We start from the raw sequence: 10,518 nt of genomic DNA on the forward strand, positions 1-10,518 counted from the left end.
CAGAACGCATCAGAGTAGGATTCTACTGCAATGACAGGCACAACTCAGGCCCATACTCTATCTACACAGACTGGTGTGCCGTAACCAATCAGAGCTGCAGTAGTTATGCAAATAGACCATTGCCATACATGGATCAGTGCCATTCCCTTTGAACTGGACTGTTTTTACAGCATGAGCAGACGTGAGTAGATGTGCTTGTTTTGAGATCAAAGTGAGAGCTGCATGTAGCCACATGTATATCTGTTCCTATCCTTTGCCAGTTAGTGAGTTATTAGCCCACATATAGATCATTTGTAGTCCTTACTGGGGGACTGATTTCTTCCTACAAGAGCACAAAACCTGTACATTTCTAGACTTTGAAAAGAGAGTCAGGTAAAGAGCTTTTTTTGTCCTAAAGGGGCAGTGTTGTATTTTGAGACAGGCTTGAATAAGTTAAGTAGCCAATAGGCAAAGGGTAGTAGATTTTGTCTGACTCACTGTAATAATGATATGGGTATAATAGTGCATTTTATTTTGTAAAGTGGTTTCTTGCATCAAACAACACAACAGCATTTTCAGTCACCTCCTTGTCTGAAGAAAACGTGAATAAACAGGTTAATGTCAAGCCATGCATGTTTTTTTCAAAAGCCTCATGGAATGCAGACCTACATTGAACCCACACATCGGCTCCTACTGTAGGCTGAACGATAGAATAGCGTTTTCCATTCTAAAATGTTAGGGAATGCATTGTCTCCATTGTTTTTGATGGTAGGCCACTCTGGTAGGCCTACATTATGATCAAATAGCCACAATAGCTTGCTTGACCACTGTTAAAACTAACTTAAAGTGGGTACAGCCTCAGTGTTTGCAGTAAATGCGCGCTGGAAGTTGTACAGAATTTAAGTTCAAGTTTGAGCTCAGCAGACCTGAAATGTGCTCAGTACTGACATTCTTTTGAGGGAACATTGGTGTTAATAATGCCATTGGAGGAGATGGCTGCCGATTTTTTTCTTTAACGAGTTAGACGCGAAGGATTTACTTCAGATACCCGACAAGGCCCAAATCCCCGGGACGTAGGTCGGGGTGCCATGTAAGGATTACACTGCATTGGCAAGATAGAACAGCCCCCTCCTCCTCCTCTGTTGTGCTACTGCTACTCTCTGTTTATTTGCATAGTCACTTTAACTCTACCTACATGTACATATTACCTCAATTACCTCGACCAGCACATTGACTCTGTACCGGTACCCCCTGAATATAGCCTCACTAGCATTATTTTACTGCTACACATTCATTATTTATTTTTTAATTTGTATTTCATTATATTTTTTACTTATCTATATTTTACTTCACTTGTGTTTCTTAAAGTAAGCATTTCACTGTAAAGTCCCCCTGTTGTATTCAGCATTTGACTGTAAAGTCCACCAGTTGTATTCAGCATTTCACTGTAAAGTCCCCCTGTTGTATTCAGCATTTCACTGTAAAGTCCCCCTGTTGTATTCAGCATTTCACTGTAAAGTCCCCTGTTGTATTCAGCATTTCACTGTAAAGTCCCCCTGTTGTATTCAGCATTTCACTGTAAAGTCCCCCTGTTGTATTCAGCATTTCACTGTAAAGTCCCCCTGTTGTATTCAGCATTTCACTGTAAAGTCCCCCTGTTGTATTCAGCATTTCACTGTAAAGTCCCCCTGTTGTATTCAGCATTTCACTGTAAAGTCCCCCTGTTGTATTCAGCATTTCACTGTAAAGTTCAGCATTTCACTGTAAAGTCCCCTGTTGTATTCAGCATTTCACTGTAAAGTCCACCTGTTGTATTCAGCATTTCACTGTAAAGTCCCCTGTTGTATTCAGCATTTCACTGTAAAGTCCCCTGTTGTATTCAGCATTTCACTGTAAAGTCCCCTGTTGTATTCAGCATTTCACTGTAAAGTCCCCTGTTGTATTATTTCAGTCCACCTGTTGTATTCAGCATTTCACTGTAAAGTCCCCTGTTGTATTCAGCATTTCACTGTAAAGTCCCCTGTTGTATTCAGCATTTCACTGTAAAGTCCACCTGTTGTATTCAGCATTTCACTGTAAAGTCCCCCTGTTGTATTCAGCATTTCATTTCCCCAGTTGTATTCAGCATTTCACTGTAAAGTCCCCTGTTGTATTCAGCATTTCACAGTTGTATTCAGCATTTAAAGTCCCCAGTTGTATTCAGCATTTCACTGTAAAGTCCCCTGTTGTATTCAGCATTTCACTGTAAAGTCCCCTGTTGTATTCAGCATTTCACTGTAAGTCACCCCCTGTTGTATTCATTTCATTTCACTGTTGTATTCAGCATTTCACTGTAAAGTCCCCTGTTGTATTCAGCATTTCACTGTAAAGTCCCCTGTTGTATTCAGCATTTCACTGTAAAGTCCCCTGTTGTATTCAGCATTTTCAGTCCCCTGTTGTATTCAGCATTTCACTGTAAAGTCCCCCTGTTGTATTCAGCATTTCACTGTAAAGTCCCCCTGTTGTATTCAGCATTTCACTGTAAAGTCCCCCTGTTGTATTCAGCATTTCACTGTAAAGTCCCCCTGTTGTATTCAGCATTTCACTGTAAAGTCCACCAGTTGTATTCAGCATTTCACTGTAAAGTCCACCTGTTGTATTCAGCATTTCACTGTAAAGTCCACCAGTTGTATTCAGCATTTCACTGTAAAGTCCCCCTGTTGTATTCAGCATTTCACTGTAAAGTCCACCTGTTGTATTCAGCATTTCACTGTAAAGTCCACCAGTTGTATTCAGCATTTCACTGTAAAGTCCACCAGTTGTATTCAGCATTTCACTGTAAAGTCCACCTGTTGTATTCGGCATTTCACTGTAAAGTCCACCAGTTGTATTCGGCGCACGTGACAAATAAAATGTGATTCGATTTGTAGAGCCTAACTGGCATACATACTGTAGGCTTCGCATGTGTTTGGGGAAGCTCATTTTCACCATAAAAATGCACCTTTATAATAAACCATTACATGCATAATCGCATTTGCCATCACTTTCGAGAACAGTGTTTTCCCTCTAACTGATTGCATTAAGGAACATTCTGCCTACTGCCGTGCGTGAATTGCTGCTTATAATATGAAGAAATAGCCTAATAGTTTATCAACATTTTAAGCTAAACGTTCTGATCTGTTGCGTCAGCCTCATTGCTTAAAAAAAAATATTGATGCAAGTGGTTGTATTAATTTGGGATCTATCGCATCACACATCTGTTCCAGAGTCTGCTTGGCTGCAAAATACATGGGTTTTTAAAAGTGGCAAAGTAACATAAATAACTCTAAATGAAGCATACAGGAGTCCCTGTTTCTTTGTTAACCTCTCATCACAGAATAGCCCCATGTGCCCACTCCCTCAAATCATTTGGAGAAAATATCCTTTTTGTTTTATTCAGCTATGTTCAATTGTATTCTTCACACTATAAAATAATATCAAATAATGCCAAGGGAATTCTAATCAGATCTTGTCTGCTCAATGAACTAATGTAGCCCACAGCCATCAGGACCTAAAATAAGGACAACTCAGAGTATGCTATTGTCACGCCCTGACCTTAGTATTCTTTGTTTTCTTTATTGTTTAGGTTAGGTCAAGGTGTGACATGGGTGATGTATGTGTTTTTGGTACTGTCTAGGGGTTTTGTAGGTTTATGGGGTTGTTTACCGTCTAGGTGTTTATGTAAGTCTATGGTTGCCTAGATTGGTTTTCAATTAGAGGCAGCTGTTTATCGTTGTCTCTGATTGGGAACCATATTTAGGCAGCCATATTCTTTGGGTAATTTGTGGGATATTGTCATTGTGTTAGTTGCCTGTGTCAGCACTATTTAGCTTCACGTTCGGTTTGTTGTTTTTGTAGTTTGTTTATGTGTTTCTTCGTCGTCATTAAAGTAACATGTGTTCATATCACGCTGCGTCTTGGTCTCCTCCATTCAACGAAAGAGACGGCTATTCTGTTCTTCTGAAATGAACATAATTTTCTTCATGTCTGTCTAAACCTGTCTAAAATAAATGATGGATTTATTGTGATGGTGTAGGTTATAGTAAATAGATTTATTAGACTTTTAAAATGTAGATCTTCCACAGGTCTGCATCAGTGGCTTGTTCAGGGTATGTGTGGAAGCCAGGAGATTATAAAAGTGTTTGTTAATTAACTGTCAATTACCGTGAGACAGACAGTTGTTTGCTTGACAATCAACAGCTGACAAAACGTTATGTTAGTTCTTACCTGAGTGATGGGTCTGTCGTCACTCTCCTCGTTGCTCTGTTCTCATTTTCTTCAATAATCTTGTTTAATTCAATAACCTCTTGATGTAGTCATCCATCTTAACTAACTGTATGATTACCTTTCTAACTGACTCCTAATGGTAATATCTACTGTATGATTACCTTTCTAACTGACTCCTAATGGTAATATCTACTGTATGATTACCTTTCTAACTGACTCCTAATGGTAATATCTACTGTATGATTACCTAACTTCTAATGGTAATATCTACTGACTCCTAATGGTATCTACTGTATGATTACCTTTCTAACTCTAATGGTAATATCTACTGTAGGATTACCTTTCTGATTACCTTTCTAACTGTCTCCTAATGGTGTAGGATATCTACTGTATGATTACCTTTCTAACTGACTCCTAATGGTAATATCAACTGTAGGATTACCTTTCTAACTGTCTCCTAATGGTAATATCTACTGTATGATTACCTTTCTAACTGACTCCTAATGGTAATATCTACTGTATGATTACCTTTCTAACTGACTCCTAATGGTAATATCTACTGTATGATTACCTTTCTAACTGACTCCTAATGGTAATATCTACTGTATGATTACCTTTCTAACTGTCTCCTAATGGTAATATCTACTGTATGATTACCTTTCTAACTGACTCCTAATGGTAATATCTACTGTATGATTACCTTTCTAACTGACTCCTAATGGTAATATCTACTGTATACCTTTCTAACTGACTCCTAATGGTAATATCTACTGATTACCTTTCTATGACTCCTAATGGTTATCTACTGTATGATTACCTTTCTAACTGACTCCTAATGGGTATGATACCTTTCTAACTGACTCCTAATGGTAATATCTACTGTATGATTACCTTTCTAACTGACTGTCTCCTAATGGTAATATCTACTGTATGATTACCTTTCTAACTGATTACATTTTCTCCTAATGGTAATATCTACTGTATGATTACATTTCTAACTGTCTCTAATGGTAATATCAACTGACTGTCTCCTAATGGTAATATCTACTGATTACCTTTCTAACTGACTCCTAATGGTAATATCTACTGTATGATTACCTTTCTACCTGACTCCTAATGGTAATATCTACTGTATGATTACCTTTCTAACTGACTCCTAATGGTAATATCTACTGTAGGATTACCTTTCTAACTGTCTCCTAATGGTAATATCTACTGTATGATTACCTTTCTAACTGACTCCTAATGGTAATATCAACTGTAGGATTACCTTTCTAACTGTCTCCTAATGGTAATATCTACTGTATGATTACCTTTCTAACTGACTCCTAATGGTAATATCAACTGTAGGATTACCTTTCTAACTGTCTCCTAATGGTAATATCTACTGTATGATTACCTTTCTTACTGACTCCTAATGGTAATATCTACTATATTTGTAACTGACTCCTTTCTCCAAGTTTCTCCATACCTTTTGAAAATGCTGCTCTGTTGTAGAGCAAAGGTTTACACATTGAGAAACATAGCCAGTATCTTCATACTCATAAACCCGTTGATATACAGTACATACAATGACTTTTGATTTTACTTCTAATGTATCACAGTTTATATCTCACCTATCACAAAAAGTTTGTTATTCAGGATGTTGTAGCTGGTCTCTTTATTCAGGTTGTTGTATCTGGTCTGTAACTGGTCTCTCTCTTCAGTCAGGTTGTTGTAACTGGTCTGAAGCTGGTCTCTCTATTCAGTCAGGTTGTTGTAACTGGTCTGTAGCTGGTCTGTCTATTCGGTCAGGTTGTTGTAACTGGTCTGAAGCTGGTCTCTCTATTCAGTCAGGTAGTTGTAACTGGTCTGAAGCTTGTCTCTCTCTTTAGTCAGGTTGTTGTAACTGGTCTGTAGCTGGTCTCTCTATTCAGTCAGGTTGTTGTAACTGGTCTGAAGCTGGTCTGTCTATTCGGTCAGGTTGTTGTAACTGGTCTGAAGCTGGTCTCTCTATTCAGTCAGGTTGTTGTATCTGGTCTGTAGCTGGTCTCTCTCTTTAGTCAGGTTGTTGTATCTGGTCTGTAACTGGTCTCTCTCTTTATTCAGGTTGTTGTATCTGGTCTGTAACTGGTCTCTCTCTTTATTCAGGTTGTTGTATCTGGTCTGTAACTGGTCTCTCTCTTTATTCAGGTTGTTGTATCTGGTCTGTAACTGGTCTCTCTCTTCAGTCAGGTTGTTGTATCTGGTCTGTAACTGGTCTCTCTCTTTATTCAGGTTGTTGTATCTGGTCTGTAACTGGTCTCTCTCTTTAGTCAGGTTGTTGTATCTGGTCTGTAACTGGTCTCTCTCTTTAGTCAGGTTGTTGTATCTGGTCTGTAACTGGTCTCTCTCTTCAGTCAGGTTGTTGTATCTGGTCTGTAACTGGTCTCTCTCTTCAGTCAGGTTGTTGTATCTGGTCTGTAACTGGTCTCTCTCTCAACTCTCAGTTGTGTTTGTCTTATAAAGGGAAAAACTCTGGAACAAGTTGTTCCTTTTATCCTCAGAATCTGTGATGTCTCTGTTATCTACAAAGTATAAACACATAGTTACTAGGTAAAACACCAGGTAAATAGGCCTAATAACCTGCACGTCTTACAACTAGGTGATAATCAATGAACTTGGACACAAACTCACAGTAGACAGACAGGCCTGTGATCCCAGCCAGTAGAACACACAGCAGCCCCAGAAACACTGCAGCAACTAGAAAGGGTCTCTTCCCTGATCTATCAGGCTCTGTGGAAACAAACAAGAGACGTTTACGTTGTTATTGTGTGTGTGTGTGTGTGTGTGTGTGTGTGTGTGTGTGTGTGTGTGTGTGTGTGTGTGTGTGTGTGTGTGTGTGTGTGTGTGTGTGTGTGTGTGTGTGTGTGTGTGTGTGTGTGTGTGTGTGTGTGTGTGTGTGTGTGTGTGTGCGAATGTGAATGTGCTCAAATACAGTAACTTCTACTTCTAACCTCAACTCTAATATGCGTCTGTACCTGTGTCTTCTCCCTGCACTGATTATGCTTTTGGGTCCCAACCCCTAATGTGTCTCTACCTGAATTAATGCTGTCATTGAATGGGTGGTATAAACCAAATATAAACTCATATTGTGCATTCAAAATTGTATTTGAATTAACTGAATTATGAGGATGAAGATGTCACACCCTGATCTTTTTCACCTGTTCTTGTGATTGTCTCCACTCCTTCCACGTGTCGCATATTTTCCCATGTGTATTTATCCCTGTGTTTCCTGTCTCTCTGTGCCAGTGTATTTATCCCTGTGTTTCCTGTTTCTCTGTGCCAGTGTATTTATCCCTGTTTTTCCTGTTTCTCTGTGCCAGTGTATTTATCCCTGTGTTTCCTGTTTCTCTGTGCCAGTGTATTTATCCCTGTGTTTCCTGTTTCTCTGTGCCAGTGTATTTATCCCTGTGTTTCCTGTCTCTCTGTGCCAGTGTATTTATCCCTGTGTTTCCTGTTTCTCTGTGCCAGTGTATTTATCCCTGTGTTTCCTGTCTCTCTTGTATGTTCAAGTCAACCAGCGTGTTTTTTCCCCTGCTCCTACTTTTCTATTCTCTTCTACTAGTCCTCCCAGTTTTGACCTTTGCCTGTTTTCTGGACTCCATTCCCACCTGCCTGACCATTCTGTCTGCCCTGACCTCGAGCCTGCCTACCATCATGTACCTGTGGATCTCTGAACTGGTTTTGACCTTTTGCTTGTCCATGACTATTATCTTGCCTACCCCCTTTTGGATTGTTAATAAATATCTTGGGCTCGAACCATCTGCCTCCTGTGTCTGCATCTGGTTCTCCTTGTGCCCCTATTGAAGAAGGTGATTGAATTTAGAAGAATAGTGTAGGAATTGCTATTTCTCTGTCCTACACGCACACCCCAAAAATACACAGAATTCTCACAGATCAGATTTACCCTGACAATAAATGTTGCTTAGATATTAATTTAGAATTGTCCAGTCCTCTAAATGTAATTATTGGCGGAGGGTCACGTCATCAACCCAAGGGAGGGCGCCAACCCAGACAGGATGACCACATCAGTGAATCAACCCACTCAGGTGATGCACCCCTTCCAGGGATGGCATGAGAGAGCCCCAGTAACCCAGTGACTCGGCCCCTGTAATAGGGTTAGAGGCAGAGAATCCCAGTGGAAAGAGGGGAACCGGCCAGGCAGAGACAACAAGGGCGGTTCGTTGCTCCAGAGCCTTTCCGTTCACCTTCCCACTCCTGGGCCAGACTACACTCAATCATATGACCCACTGAAGAGATGAGTCTTCAGTAAAGACTTAAAGGTTGAGACCGAGTTTGCGTCTCTGACATGGGTAGGCAGACCGTTCCTTAAAAATGGAGCTCTATAGGAGAAAGCCCTGCCTCCAGCTGTTTGCTTAGAAATTCTAGGGACAATTAGGAGGCCTGCGTCTTGTGACCGTAGCGTACGTGTAGGTATGTACGGCAGGACCAAATCAGAGACATAGGTAGGAGCAAGCCCATGTAATGCTTTGTAGGTTAGCAGTAAAACCTTGAAATCAGCCCTTGCTTTGACAGGAAGCCAGTGTAGAGAGGCTAGCACTGGAGTAATATGATCAATTTTTTTGGTTCTAGTCAGGATTCTACAGCCGTATTTAGCACTAGCTGAAGTTTATTTAGTGCTTTATCCGGGTAGCCGGAAAGTAGAGCATTGCAGTAGTCTAACCTAGAAGTGACAAAAGCATGGATTAATTTCTTCTACATCATTTTTGGACAGAAAGTTTCTGATTTTTGCAATGTTACGTAGATGGAAAAAAAGCTGTCCTTGAAATGGTCTTGATATGTTCTTCAAAAGAGAGATCAGGGTCCAGAGTAACGCCAGACTAGTAACCGAAAGGTTGCAAGATCAAATCCCTGAGCTGACAAGGTAAAATTCTGTTGATCTGCCCCTAAACAAGGCAGTTAACCCAATGTTCCTAGGCTGTCATTGAAAATAAGAATGTGTTCTTAACTGACTTGCCAAGTTCAATATAATAAAAATGATGCATTGAAGAGGAATGAGATTGAGTCACAATCCATGCCAGGCACACCTGTGAGGAACTCTATCTCCTGTACTTGATGAAAATACCTGTCTATTTTTTGAAGAATCACGCTGATGAACTATTTAGTCATATCACAGTTTACCTACTTGTTTATGGTTTTGCCTACACCTAGTGACCTGTAAATTATATGAGAAAAAATATTCAATTTAATTTGGAATGGCAAGCCAGACAAAATTAAAAGGGCCTATTGTTTAACCCCATGTTCAAGAATGGCCTTTTTCCCTTTAATCAAATTAAAACCGCACATTTTCACTTATTCGAAAACAAAATAATCTCCAAAATATCAATATTTTTTAAACATGAACATGAAAATGAGATTGTGAACTCTGTAAACAGCGTTTCCACCTTTGAGAATGAGAATGATAAATTACAGCAATTAATACATTCATTCAATACTTTGGAATACAAAAGAAGCCATCCACCCATGATGAAATATTAGACTCTTCATAGCCCGGCTAATGTAGGCGTGAAAATTCCCCCAACTTGCACAACTTTACAATTGATCCCTAGTTTTGATGTCAAGTAAGCATGGTGTGTGAAGAGCGTTTAAATAAAACAAGCATTGTTTGTGAAAAAAACCCACCAGGAATATATAGACCGAGACCTATGAACACTTAAAAAACGAGAGTCAGGGTTAGTACTTTGTATAAATAATTGTTTATCCTGACCTGGATGACATGACAAAAATCCTAAAGTCTACCAGTACTTTTGAAATGTCTCCAGTAGATTGTCTGTTCCCCCTGAAAGCCCCAATCTGCTCACTTAAATGAATAGAGATCCTGGTCATGTTGCTACAGTATGTTCTTACAGCATAATCAAAGTGAGGACTTTTCGGCGATCTGCTGTATACTTATGGCCTATAGTAACCTGAAAGTCACACCTTTCCAGTACTCCTCTACCTGCCCCAAACTCCACCCATTCTATGGTGCTATATGTTCCAGGGTTAGGACTGTAACCACCAGAGGACTTGAGAAAATGAGCCAGAGCTGGGAGGATCACCAAAACTACAGTTTTTTTGGATTCAATGCATTTACTTATTTTTTTATTTATATAGTCTGTCCATGTGTAGGCATACTGTGTAATACAATCGATACTTGTGTACTAAAAACATGAATGTGTTTTTTCAGAGCAAACAACCATGCAGACGACCATCCGTGGAGATCGGTGGACAAAGGGCTGGACAACGGGCCACACCGATAAAACACATGGTTCC

General features: G+C 39.8%; 2 long non-coding RNA genes across 2 annotated transcripts; one reads left to right on the top strand and one right to left on the bottom strand.

Annotated features, from left to right (window-relative positions):
• Positions 1 to 4,330: 4,330 nt before the first annotated feature.
• Positions 4,331 to 4,961, bottom strand: LOC127920050 (uncharacterized). Its single transcript, XR_008104933.1, has 3 exons — positions 4,882 to 4,961; positions 4,710 to 4,838; positions 4,331 to 4,471 (listed from the first exon to the last, which is right to left on the bottom strand). It is a non-coding gene; the product is annotated as an uncharacterized LOC127920050 (long non-coding RNA).
• A 927-nt stretch (positions 4,962 to 5,888) lies between these two features.
• On the top strand, positions 5,889 to 6,724 carry LOC127920052 (uncharacterized). The gene is made up of 3 exons (XR_008104935.1): positions 5,889 to 5,934; positions 6,397 to 6,438; positions 6,565 to 6,724. It is a non-coding gene; the product is annotated as an uncharacterized LOC127920052 (long non-coding RNA).
• The last annotated feature ends 3,794 nt before the right edge of the window (positions 6,725 to 10,518 follow it).

This window comes from Oncorhynchus keta, unplaced genomic scaffold (genome assembly GCF_023373465.1).
Source record: "Oncorhynchus keta strain PuntledgeMale-10-30-2019 unplaced genomic scaffold, Oket_V2 Un_contig_18211_pilon_pilon, whole genome shotgun sequence".
NCBI lineage: Eukaryota > Metazoa > Chordata > Actinopteri > Salmoniformes > Salmonidae > Oncorhynchus > Oncorhynchus keta.